Source organism: Hesperophylax consimilis, chromosome 29 (genome assembly GCF_061612785.1).
Source record: "Hesperophylax consimilis isolate HC1 chromosome 29, BYU_Hcon_1.0, whole genome shotgun sequence".
Classification (NCBI taxonomy): domain Eukaryota; kingdom Metazoa; phylum Arthropoda; class Insecta; order Trichoptera; family Limnephilidae; genus Hesperophylax; species Hesperophylax consimilis.
In genome coordinates, this window is record NC_142864.1 from 17,965,735 (window position 1) to 17,979,801 (window position 14,067).

Below are 14,067 nucleotides of genomic sequence, written 5' to 3' on the forward strand. Positions count from 1 at the left end.
TAGTCAATACACATCTCAAAATAAGCGATTTAATATCGGAAAAATATGAATATTCATAGCTAGTCGCTTATGTTTATTACATGTTATATCAAAAGTAATAATCATTGTAATTTAATTGTTGAAAACATGAAAAAACCATCGGCAGATGCTAAAAAAACGTGCGAGGAGTCAATATCTAACGACGGCCCACGACTGACTGGCGCTGGATGCTATGCAACTGCGGACGTGTGGATTTCTCATGTTCCCGCCGAGCACATTCTGTGGCACTGCGAAATAATGACGGATGCGAGGGATGAATTACTGAGAGGCCTAGATGTAATCACGAGACCAGTTTGGAACGCCGATCTCGTTTCGAACAAGACATATTTCGAATGTCTGAGGAAGTATGTTAAGTCATGGGTTGAGAGGTGGCCAGCTTTGAGAGTCGCTGACTAGAGTAAAATCAATCATAACCTGGTGTACTTGCTCCTGACTTCCTTGACCATGATTTGTATACTCTTTTACACCCTCGCCAGATTTTGCTGATAATTGTTCTTCACCCAGCTCAGATGATAAATATCAGACCCAGGAGCAGCAGCTCCCATCTTTGTGGATACCTTGGAATGACAAATAATATATATATTTTTTTTTTTGCTATGGAAATTGTAGCTTCTACCAATTATCCGTTCTTTAATACTTTTGTTTTATTTTTGCTTCATAATTTTCTTTATAGTTTCCTCACATTTCTCTTCTGCTTTCTTTTCTTATATTTTGTTATTCAGGTTATACACCCATATAGAAGACATCTTTAGGGGCAACACGAGTCCGGGATGAAACTGAACATCAATGTTCTGTCAATGTCCATTTTCCCCACAAGGGGGTGGATAAACCTCGTCCCCTCATACGGCCAACGGACAGACCCCGGAAACAGGATATCCACAAACCTACCGCACCTCCCCCGAGGACAGTAGCAGGTTTGAGGGATGGTCGGTCGACCTTAGGGGATCTTCCTCCCCGCCTCCGACGACTCGACGCATCTCTCCCTAAGGTCTTCGGGTATCCACTCCCCCAGCTCCCAGTTACACTTTCTTCAGGGCACCACCGAGAAATCGGCTAAGGGGAGCGGTCCCCTGACTTCGTAACCGATCAACCCAATCACCAGCTGACTCGCCTCGGGACCGCCGAGAAGAATGTGGATTATTCCTCTCCGGACCAGCACCAGATGTTTTTCGTTTATACTTTTGTTTTCTCTAAATTACTATGCACATACTATGTAGACAAACAGTCTACACCAGTTGTTTTTATTTTTGTATTTATTTTTTTCCCCTTCTACTAACATAGAAACAGAGGCAAGTACTCTACTAACAAACTAACATTGTACACAGTAAGCACTCGCAGACTGCTTCCCTAAAAACGTATGCGGGGACATTCGAGGTTTAGCTTCGTTCTTATTAAATGTAGAGTCGTTTTTAACAAAAAAAAATAGCGTACTTGCAAGAGCCCTGAAGGGGTAACCATAAGTTACCTATACCGGGGCGGGTAAGTGGTGGGATCCTCGAATGTTCCCGCATAGCGAACTAAAGCGGGACATCAGTAGCGTGTCATTTCCTCGCACACTCTTCGCGTAGCAGTGTCACACGGTTGATTGTATTGGTGTATTTGATCCCGACTTTTAACAAAAATCTCTGATTTTTAATTGAATTTGAAAACTATTTATTTATTATTTTATTTGGGATACCAACAATTTACATTCACAAAAGCATAATAATAATTGAGTTACAATAATTAAACCATTTACAGGTTTCCACATAGGTATTGTATACAAGTGTAGTGATGACGAGATATTTACTAAGGAAAATTACATTTCAAGAGACAAGTTATTTAGGGGGGAATAGGGAGGGGGTAAGATGGGGGGGATCGGTTAGGTTGAGGTATAGTAATAAAAATATGCGTAAAAAAAAAATTAAAAAACGAAAAAAAAGGAAGAGTGGTGGTTGTATTGGATGGTATCTGTAGTTATTGTTATTGTAAGGTAATGAGAGAGTGTCTGTGGGATTTTAAAGAGTGTGGTGCAGAGTTAAATATGTCAAATTGTGAATAGTGTGTGTTAAAAGTGTTGGACGCACGATAGATGAAAGAATTCTGCTTAGAATTAGTGTTGCATCGAGGGAGGCTAAAAATCATGTTTGATCTGGTTCGTCTGTTAGGAACTCGTATCTGTATTCGTTCTAGGAGTTCTGGGCAATCAACAACGGACCTGGCTATTTTTTGAAGAAAGAGAACATCGGCCGAACTTCTTCGAACTTCCAATGATAGTATATTGAAGTACGCTGCTGAATCTTGGTGACTTAGATGTGGGCGGTAGCTGCGGAAATCTAAGTATCGTAGAAAACGATTTTGAACACGTTCTAGAATTTCCTCATATGATATGTATTGCGGGTTCCAAACTTGTGACGCGTATTCTAGTAAGCTGCGAACATAAGCAAAATATAGGATTTTCATTGTTATAAAGTTATTGAATTTTTTACATGTCCTAAGAATTAATCCTAACATTTTAGAGGCTTTGATGTGACTGAGTCTATATGAATTTCAAAAATAAGCTTAGAGTCCAATGTCACTCCCAAATCTTTGATTTCTGTTTTGGTGATTAATATTGAGCCGTTCAGGTTATATTCATTGATAATGATATTTTTATTTCGTGTGAAATTTACAACGAAACACTTTTTAACATTCATTTTAAGGGTATGCTGTGTACAGTAAATATTAAGACGGTTTAGGTCCTCTTGCATTTTTTGACAGTCAGCAATACAGTCAGTAAATGTTAAATAGTAACGGTCCCAATAGAGATCCTTGAGGCACACCTGATGGGACGGTTACCCAGTCCGATTTAAAGCCACCCCCAACTATGAATTGACTACGGTTTGATACATAAGATGAGAGCCATCTGAGAAGATCACCGTGGACTCCGATTTGCATAAGCTTGCGTAATAATATGTCGTGATTCACTAGGTCAAAAGCTTTGCTATAATCCATATATATTGCGTCTACTTGTACACGTTAATCCATATAATCTTGCAAGAATTCCGTGAATGCTATTAGATTGGTTGTTGTTGATTTTCCACTCATAAACCCATATTGGTTAATATTGAGTGAGGATTTCAAAGCGGGAAACATCTGATCGTATATTATTTTTTCAAACACCTTGCTGAAGACACACAATTTTGAAATAGGACGATAGTTTTCAATGTCAGATTTTTGCCCGGTTTTCAAAATGGGTGTTGATGAAGGCAGTTTTCCAAGTATTAGATACCACACCCTCTTTTAAGGAACGATTGAATATAATGGATAACGGCTTAGAGAGACTGCTTGCGCATTTCAGGATGAAGAAGGGGGGAATTTGATCTGGGCCTGCGCCTTTATTTAGTTTTAAATTTTCCAGATATGTCTGCACCAGACGTTCGTCAACTTCAATACAATGAATAATGGAAGAATTATGAATGTTGTAGTTGTATGGCATATTTTGAGAAGTTTGAACATCCTTGATGTAAACAGAACTAAAATATTTGGAGAATAAGTTAACAATCTCAGATCCGTTCTCAGCTTTTTCATCCCTTAGGAATACAGTGTTTGGAACACCCTGTGATTTGGAATTTTATTTAACATAATTCCAAAGATTTTTTGGATCAGAGGATATTTTGTGTTCAACGTTAATTAGGTATTGATTGTGACAATTTCTTTGTAGTTTTTTATAGCGTGATCTTAAAAGAGATAAAATGGAGTAGTCAGATTGATTTTTGTAAATTTTTAAGGTGAAATATATCTCTCAGATCAGAATAAGTGTAATAACATGTAATCCGAAGGGGTTATATAATATAAGGGGCATAACAACGGCCTAAATGTGCCTAAATTATTGAAGTCTTTTGACTTTTGACACTTTCAAAACAAATCCAAGAGTCTTAAGGGCCTTATATACGGAAGACGTAAAAATTGAATCCACATTCAAAACGCCATGTAACAAACAAATAATATACACTCGGACGCCACAATAAATTATTCAGTATGGACGTGAAACCTTTATTAGAATAGTCAGCAAAATACGGAAGACGTAAGAATTAAATTAGATTGAAAGGACGTGAAACCTATATTAAAAGGAATCTTCAATATACAAAAAATATACACCCAGACGTGAGTATGAACGTGACGCAAGAAATGTATGAAAGTATAATAAACATCAAAACCTGCATTATTATGAATATTAATAAAATATGATATAAGCGTTTATTCTGAGCAATACATAGTGCAATATTCACAAAAACAATCTTAAAAAAAGAACTAGTAGTGCTGGACGCCCAAAGACGGATTTACGCACGGACGCAATAAATGTATATATATATATATTTTTTTAAATATAAAATACATGATTTATAATTATGTAGGTAGGTAGGTATTTAAGTACCTACCTACAAATTTCGATTTTGAACTATTAAATAAGAGAAAATTAAAAACATTTTTTTTGGATGCGAGGACTATTGTTCATAGAACTACTAGTTCAAAGATTTATAGAATTCGAGGTTAGTAGTCCATCTTTTGCTTGTCCTTGATCTATCCTCTATTAACCTTGTCCTTCATACTGTTTCTTTATACATCACCTGAGATTCAAACAGAGTTGAGACTATTAAAAAAATAATGAACAAGTTAGAAATTTATTATTGCGGTGTATTTTATTCATAACTGATTGCTGTGTGAATTAATTGCCAAGTGGAACAGTATCCACTCAAGGTGTTCTAAAAACCAAGTGTCCGTTGAAGTTTACACCTGAAGTGTTCACTGAATGTTTCTTCGAATTTCCACTTTATATGTTCATTTGAAGTTTCCACCAAAAGTTTTCACGGAGCTGGTCCGTTGAATGTTTACCTGAGAGTATCCACTTAAGGTGTCTTAGAATTTCCACTTCAAATGTCCATTTCAAAGTGTTCACCAAAAGTTTTCACCGAGCTGGTCCACTGAATGTTTACACGTAGAGTGTCCAGTTAAATTGTCATCGAATTTGCACTTCAAATGTCTATTTGAAATGTACACCAAAAGTTTTCAACGAGTTTGTCCACTGAATATTTACACTGAGTCTGCAATATTTAAATGTCACAGAATATGCGCTTATGTTTCCAATTGAAGTGTCCATTAATAGTTTTCACTGAGACTATTCAATCGAAGTTTCCACTAAGAGTGCCCGTTAAAGTGTCTTCGAATTTACACTTCATATGATGCTCCATTTGAGAAGTACATATTATGAAAGTGATTTTTACAAAATAATTACTCAAATGAATAATATACAAGTATATTTGAAGCCAATAATAATTAAGGGTCAGCATTTTAAAATGGCGCCAAACGCCACTTTGTAGACTTCTACTACAAGCAATAATATAATTGAAAATGTCTAAGGTGACGGGCTCCCCTAGCAAATCTCTTAGTAATGTTATCAGTTCCGTTCCCGAAAATAGGTTAATTTTATGTCAGAATTTTTCAAAGACAAACTCAGGCTCGTATGAAGCCGGTTGCAACAAGTTAAAATTTAAACTCATAGAATAAATATAAAAAGTAGAAGTGTCTTCCATATAAATTTGAATGGAAGCAAATCTGACACTGATTTGGTACCTTTTGGTTCTAGAACATTTTGCACGCGGTCTGTCTCTCTTTGTATATCGCTATCCCATTTTAATTTCGTAATTGGGATTATATTTGGATCACGAAGCATACCCGCGCACTTCTTATGTTAATCTTTATTCTATGTTTAAACTAACTTGAAGCTAAGTTAGCAGTCCACAATGGAGTGCTGGTACCTACCCTGATGTACGGAAGTGAGGCATGGACCTGGCAGAAAAAGGATGAAAGTAGATTGAATGCTGTTGAAATAAGATCCCTGAGGCGTATGTGTGGTAAAACCATTGTTATGTTAAGGAATACCTTAATAATACATTGTGGTTAATAAACCACAATGTTATGATACTTACTTGGCCCAATTTTGTGTTAATAGGCTGGGTTAAGTTAGGTTTTTAAGTACAATATTGACTGTTATGATGACTGAAAAGTGGGTGGCCAAGTTTGACTTTGTTGGTCTTAGAAAGACCAAACGCGCCAGAGTCCCTTCCAGTGGTTGAACTGGAAAAGAACTCGCCAAACCGACCAACCGACGGTAGAGCATAATTCTCCATACAGGGCGGGAAAAATATATCCCATCTACATGATGTTTGAAAGGAAGTTGCAAGGTTATAAAATGAAAGTATTCAGGTTAAACTTTAGACTGACCGTAACAAGGTATATTTTGATAAATTTCAAAGAGATATACAAAAAGGTGAAAACTTACCCCCATCGACCAGAACGTAGAATCTATCTACCCTGTCTAAAATAATATGTACGTATATAGTTATGAGGAACGAACGCTGAGTGCCACGAATGGCGGACTAGATGAATCAGCCAAGTAGCTAGAGGACGTCGGCGTCAGGGTGTGACTGGCATCGGCCCAGTGAGTACCAGCCAAGATGAGGAGTAGACGACAGCTTCAGAATGTGACTGGTATCGGCCCAGTGAGTACCAGCCAAGATGAGGTGTAGACGTCGGCGTCAGGGCGTGACTAGCATCGGCCCAGTGAGTACCAGCCAAGATGCCGGTTCCACGGATAACCCGTAAGTTGCCCTTCCATGAGGCAAGGTGGGACTTAAAAATGCTCCGAATCAAAATGCTCACGGCGAAAACAGTCTATCGGCAGAAATAACCACCGATCACTTGGATAAACTCTGATTACCTCCACAGCCGCACATGGCAAAATACGTTTTCATTACGCACGCCACCCGTGGCGAATTCCACTCGCTGGAAATATTATTAAACATCTAAACATGAAGCACAAACTGAGCATTTCGGTAATAATCACAAATCCATGAAATATATTTCGATCAGATCCTCAGACCTCCAGAAATAATAATCGACCCCCGACCGGACGCGCACACTCCTCTCTGTCCGCCGGGAAGTGACGCCATCTTCAATTTTAGTCACTTCCTGTTATTGCCAGAACATAAACAATAGACAAGACAAATCACAAATTTGACAGGTTCTTACTTACTGTCAAGAAAGAAAAATAATCCTATGTTATTTTCATAACACCATGTATGATCGTGTGAGAAATGTGGAGATCCGCAAAGAGTGCAAGGCTGATGTAAGCGTAATGAGTAATATCAAGAAAAAGACGCTTAGATGGTTTGGGCATGTAGAGCAAATGTGAATGGTAGCAGAAGTCGGGGACGCCCGAGGAAGACATGGCACGACCAAGTGAATCAGATACTTGAGTCGGGCCATGTCAAGATTAGAATAATAGAAGAGTATGTATGAGACGATGTATAAATGTGAATGAGGAAATGAGTGTGTGCAAAGACCGAGTTGTTTGGCGGTCCGTCCTTTCTGCCTACCCAGCGGGGAAACTGCGTGATGGTTAGTTAGTTAGTTTGTCTGTCTGTAATAAATGTAGTTTGAGAAAACGGTTAAGGCATTTTCGAACGTCTAACCTAAAATTCCAATTCATTAAGAATTTAAAAGATTACAGTTTGCATGTTGGTTAATTTTATAAATAACAATACGAAGACTGTTGAACACTATGCAGAGTCGTGTCTCACGTGTAGGTACACACAACAACTCCATTTGTTTAGGTAACTTCCTATTTGCGCAAGGTTATCACTGAAGGAATGGTAATCTTTTTCTAACGTTTGTTTTAAATCTTGTAGATGCTAAAACTTTTCCTTATTAGTTTTAATTATTTCCGTATACAGGCTTGCAAATCTTAAAATTGGATGCCTTGTATGTTTCGAGTTCTTTTTAGTATGTTCCAGTTACTCTGAACATGTCCTTATTTGTCAAATATTTTTCCTTGAGTGTTTTTTATTGCCTTTAAATCGTTAAAAACTGGGTAGTTAATTTTCTTTCCTGGCCGAATGGACATTTTATTTAGGAAACAAACAGTGAGTACATTTAAGCATGAGTAGTAATTATTCATATGTTCTAGACCAGGGGTCTCCAAACTACGGCCCGCGGGCCACATCCGGCCCGCCAGTGTCTTCCATCCGGCCCGCGACATCTTATGATCAGTGTCATCAAGGACCCGCGACAGCTAATGGCTAAGACCTTGCTCAGAAGGGGCGAAAACACCGCGATTTTTTTCTTGCGAATAAATAAATATGCTCGTTGGCGAGGTACTTGGCACCAATACATTGCGTCCACAAGTATCGCGCGAATATATCGAGAGGATTTTTTTCAAAAATCTTTATTTGATTCGCAATGATATCAAGGTCTGAGAAACGAGTATCAAAAATTATCTTCAAAGCTACGTTATCTAAATCTATATTTTCATCCCTGAAAAATCTATTGTCTACCCCCCCCCCCTCCCTAAAACGGTTTTGGCCCTCTGAACTCACAGGAGTAGTCAATGTGGCCCTCCGGCTGAAAAGTTTGGAGACCCCTGTTCTAGACCAATAAAATTCCAATAAGTTTTTTTTTGCTATTTTTTTCGGGTTAAATCTTCCCCACAGGAAAAACAAAACCCTTCCACACACTTTTCCACAAATGATCATCTAGTCAATCAACATTATGCAAGTGCATTATATAAGCAAAATAAATACAAAACAATACAAGAACAACACGTCAACTCACCAGAGAACAAATGGGAAAATAATTCACCGACTCCAGATATTTTCATATCAGAGGGTTCGGCTCGGTAGAACTTCTACTACTACTAACAGGGCCTATAAATCCTACTGATCCCTCAATATAAATATTTAAAATATCTTTCGTAATCCTACATGTATTTAAAATGACTATATAATTGGTTTAGTATTTGTACCTACTTTTATATTTATAAATGACAAAAAAATAAACATTATAAGGAGTTACAAAATATTATAAAACATATAAAGACAGTTAGTAGTAATACAGTTTTCGCATGATTATACTAAAAACAATAAATAAACTGCAAACGACGTAACTTGATTAAAAGTAATTTGTGTACTGAAAGTTATAAGATCAAAGCATATTTTTAAATTCTGTGTACTGATTGAATTGTATATTATATTTTAAAGGAGTAATGCTATTTTGTTTTATATCTGCCTCAGAGGAAATTCGAATAGAAGGAGAACCGTCACTATTTCTCATAAATATGTAACAGTTTTTTTGTCAAGGTATTTATAATTTCTTTCAGTTTTAAGTTCCCTGGCTTTCTTCATAAGTAGCTGGTTAGAAGGCATGAGGTGGTCATTGAGGAATATACGGCTAGTGTAGAATATAGTCAAGGTCCGGTGGCGACGATCAGCTGCCAAAAAATCGTCCTTGTAATCTCGCCCAAGAAGACGTACAATAATATTTGTGATGTATGGTAATAAGTTGAGTATTTAAGCGATAGATGGCGCTAGTCATAAAGCTTACTCCAGAGTCCGACAGATGTCGCTAGAGTGTAACAATTGCTTGTGAGATGAGATTGACAGGGAACAAGCTTCTCGGACCAGAGAATTACCAACCCTCGGGTAATGAACAGTGTAGCTAAATCCAGACCTATTATTTGTAACGTACTTTACTTAACCTTTTAATTTTTAACAAAGAGTTCTCAAAACTTAAATCTGCAAAATAAGGCAGATATAACAATATTGGACGAAGGTATGGATTTGAAAGTTGCCGTTGGCCATGGCCGCACTCTTTGAATAAAATCTTTGCCCCCTTTTGGTAGTTTTATTTTTTTTTTATTTGGAAAACCAACAGTTATATAATTATTACAAGGTATGGTGTAGAAAGTGTTAATTATTTAACAAATAATAGGTTTTCACTTAGGTATTTTAATTATTTAGTGAATATATATAATATTTATGTAAGAAAAAAAGTTACATTAGCCTATAGGGATGGGATGGCGGAAGGGAGGGGTATGGGATGGATCTAGTCTGTGTAATGTGTAGCATGTACGTATGTGTATTTATAAAAAATAATAATGATAGTATAATTATTTATTGATTTTAGGTTTGAAATTGTGGGGTGCTGAGTTAAATAAGTCTAATTCACTGTATGAAGAATAAAATATATCAAAATTGTACGAAGCACGGTGAATAAAAGCATTTTGTTTTGAGTTAGTGTTTGGGATAGTTAGTGTGGGATTTTTAATGTTTGATTTTGTCTGGTTTGTCTGATGGGTACTCTTAATTGAATTATTTCTAGTAATTCCAGGAAATCTATCACAGAGGTGGCAATTTTTTGTAAAAATAGTACCGCTGCGGAGTTAGTTGATATCCAACCTTCTGGAATATATTCGCTACGATATCATGAAGGTTTTCACTTTTTAAAATTTAAACTTTATTTAGTCTGTAAAATTGTTCTCGTTGATTTATTTTAATATTTACGTCCTTTATGACTTCCTTCAAATGAAGAACTTCGCATTCCAGAGAATCAATTTTAGCGGTTTTACTGATGCCGTCTACCACCCGGTGCGGCGTGCCGCTTGGAAGGAGAGAGGCTCCGCCGATTACCTCTCACCCCAGAAGATAATAACCTATAAATCAATCTCTCCCACTGCGCAAGGCGTTGGGTCCAGAGAGTCCGGCTGGAGAGGTCAAAGGCTGTCTCTCAAACGGCCTCTACTGATACGGCCCGCCACGCAGCTTTTGGGCAAACGCATATTATTATTGTTATATGCGTCATATTATTATCAGAATATTATTATTGTTATATAATTGTAAAAATTATGCAGTTAAAAAACAAAGATAGTACGCCGATTACATTGACCTTGTGATACAAGGAAAACATAATGCGAAAACAATTTAATCAGTTATGACCTAGTTTTGACATATCTATATTATTTATATAAATATCCCATTATTATCATTATTAAATATCCCTGCCGAAGACTTAAAATAAAATTTCTTATTAAATACTCTAAAAATACATACATTAGAAGATAGACGTAAAATAAACGATTTAACGTTCTTATTCAAAATACTTAACTCTAAATTCGACTGTTGTTAACTCCTGCAACTTATAAACATACATACACCCACAGTAACAACACGACAAAATACAATATTCTACAGCAGCACACATAAGCGTAACTACATTGCCCACTCTCCGATACAACGACTTCATACCATGGGAAATCATTACTTGTTTTTGTTTGCTTGTTTTTGAATTTTTATTTATTTATTTATTAGTAGGAATATAAAAAAAATACAAAAAATAACAATTACATTTTAAGAGAAAAAGATAAATACACAAAATTATATTATATAAGATATATAAGTGACTAAAATAATATTGGTGAGTATGTTCAACAAACAAAAAATATTTTTTACATATATAACACATGTCCTACGAAAAGTGCTAAGGCTTGGGGCTTCTTTTATGACATTTGGTAGGTTATTATAAAGTTTTTGCCCTTTACCCACTTGGGTGATGTTGACATATTCAATACCAACTTGGCAAGTTTTGTGGATCATTTGAAACATTTATTTAAACAATACTCCTAAACACATCATGTAAACCAACAAATAGCTGTAATTTTCTGTTTTTGTTTCTTGTGTTTGTATGACTTGTTGCATAGCTTTTATCAAATGTAATTTTATTCTCATTTCTTATGTTTCAAAGTATTTGTCAAATTACAATTATACTACCAACCATGTAAAAGCCCCATGGGCGTTAAATAAATAAATAAATAAATTTATATTTTCCCAAAATCAATTTCTCTTGAATGGTTGCGAGTTCGAGTCTCGGTCGTAACACAATCATATTAGTGGTAGATACTGTTAGTCTCACCACGGCGAAACATCCCAGTCGAAAGGTATAATCCACAACTTACTCTCTACATGAGGGGTACGGAACCTTTTCTCCGTCGGGCTCCATTTGGATATTTGTAGTGTCTAGTGGCGGCTCGTGAATTTTGGGTTACTAAAGTGCCAATATTACAAAAAATGGCGTTATTGATGTTGTTGTAGCTGAAACCGATTTTTTTTATAAAAATAGATTTTTGTATGAAGATTTTCAGGAGATTTTCAGGAAAATCTTCACACAAAAAATCGATTTATAGAAAACAAAAAAAATATCGTTTTCAGCAAAACAAAATCAGAAGTGCCATTTTGAATTAGAATTTAAACTCCACTCGGAACATGCGAACGGTTTCCTTCGAAACAGATGAATCCGCAAATGGAATTTTCTCACATCATGTTATAAATTAGGGTTCTTTTAATTAAACTCCGTTATTTTTTAGAGCAAACTGAATTATTTTAATCACAATTAATATAGACTTTCACATAATATGACTAGGCAATTTTACAGTAAAATAATATAGATACAGGCCAGTTCCTGTGATTCTTTAGGAAAGGTGAAACATTTGATTGTTTTTGAGCAAGAGAGCGTTTTTAATCTAACCTAACCTTTTATATGACAAGACAGTTGACAAACTTCAAATTCAAAAATCAGCAATACAGGAATTGTTCTTGCCGACGCGAACTAACAATAAATACATAGCGGAGGCAAGAACCTTTCATACACAATATAATCTAACCTTCACAGATGGCACTAGTGGTATAAAATTGATCCAAAAATAATTCACATCACTCAGAACACAAAACTACTTTTAACTTAAGATTGAATCTTTTTCGAGTCCCCAGCTTTATTAAAGCTACACCCAGGACGTAGAAATAATTTGTTCGGATTTTTATCGAATTTTATTAAAATAGCTTCCTCGGTTATTTATGCAGCGGAAATTTTCTCCAGGATTTTTGATATTTTTTTTTTTTTTTTTTTTTTTTAAAAAAGAAAGACAAACATTCCCAGGTTACGAATAACCCAACAATGTTTGAAAATCTCCTACTACCACCACAGAAAGCCGAAAATGTTGCTTGTGTTGTGATGGAGGACTTAGCCAGCCGAGGAATCGAACACGCGACGCTCGGGTGAGACCCAAGCGCTATGCCCACTCAACCACTGACCGGTCACCATATGAAAGGTAAGTTTGATATGAAAGGTAAATTTCAAACAAGTCGATAATTTTCTAGGTTATCATTGGTGACATTTTTAGTATTGGTGTAACTACAGCTGACTTGTAATTTTTTTATACTTGTTTTTATTTTGTGGTCAGCAAGGCGCATCAAAATTGCGCGCGGGCGGTACCAAATGGCTTCGCGGGCCGCAGTTTATCTACCCCTTCTCTACACCAAACAGTCAACTATTGCAACATAATAATTATTTATCTTATAATTTATTCATCAAAGAATACATATTATGAATTTTCTTTATCATGCAATTACACAGTTTTTTCGTATTATTTTCCTTGTTGCCTAAAAGTTAATATAAATTACCAATAGTTTGATTTAGTGATCACTAGAATGGCATCAATTGTAGAAAGTGTGCGGAGAACGCTCAATAATTGGGTAAATACTGCATTTTTATTTATTTATTATTATTTCTTGACATATGACAGCAATGTTCAACTGCATGATACGATCATTACTAGAATACGCTTTTCCTATTTGGGAAAGCAAAAATATACAGTACTAAAACAAAAAATATTATTGTACAACGGTTATTGTCTAGTGTTTACATTAGTTTTTTAGAAATTAAAAATCAAAATTACATCTATACAAGACAAAAGTAACAGTTGAAAGTTAAAGTGAGCTTATGAGCATTTTTTACACTCGTAAATGACATCCGTGACTTTTTTTAATAACACTGACAGATATGTAATAATCTTATTTATAAATACCATCGATACAAGGTAGAACAGTACCAACGGAGGTTAAAATGTTCTGCCTTGTATAAATACCATCAACACAAGACAGAACAGTGCCAACAAAATTTAAAATGTTCTGCCTTGTATAAATACCATCGAAACAAAGCAGAACAGTGCCAACGAAATTTAAAATGTTCTGCCTTGTATAAATATCACCGAAACAAGGCAGAACAGTGCCAACAAAAGTTTAAGTGCCTACTGCGCACCCCATTCACCCTTCTTGCATCACTTTTGTACAGTTTGCAATATTTTCTGTGTATTTTAATTGCGCTATATACATATTATTTTTT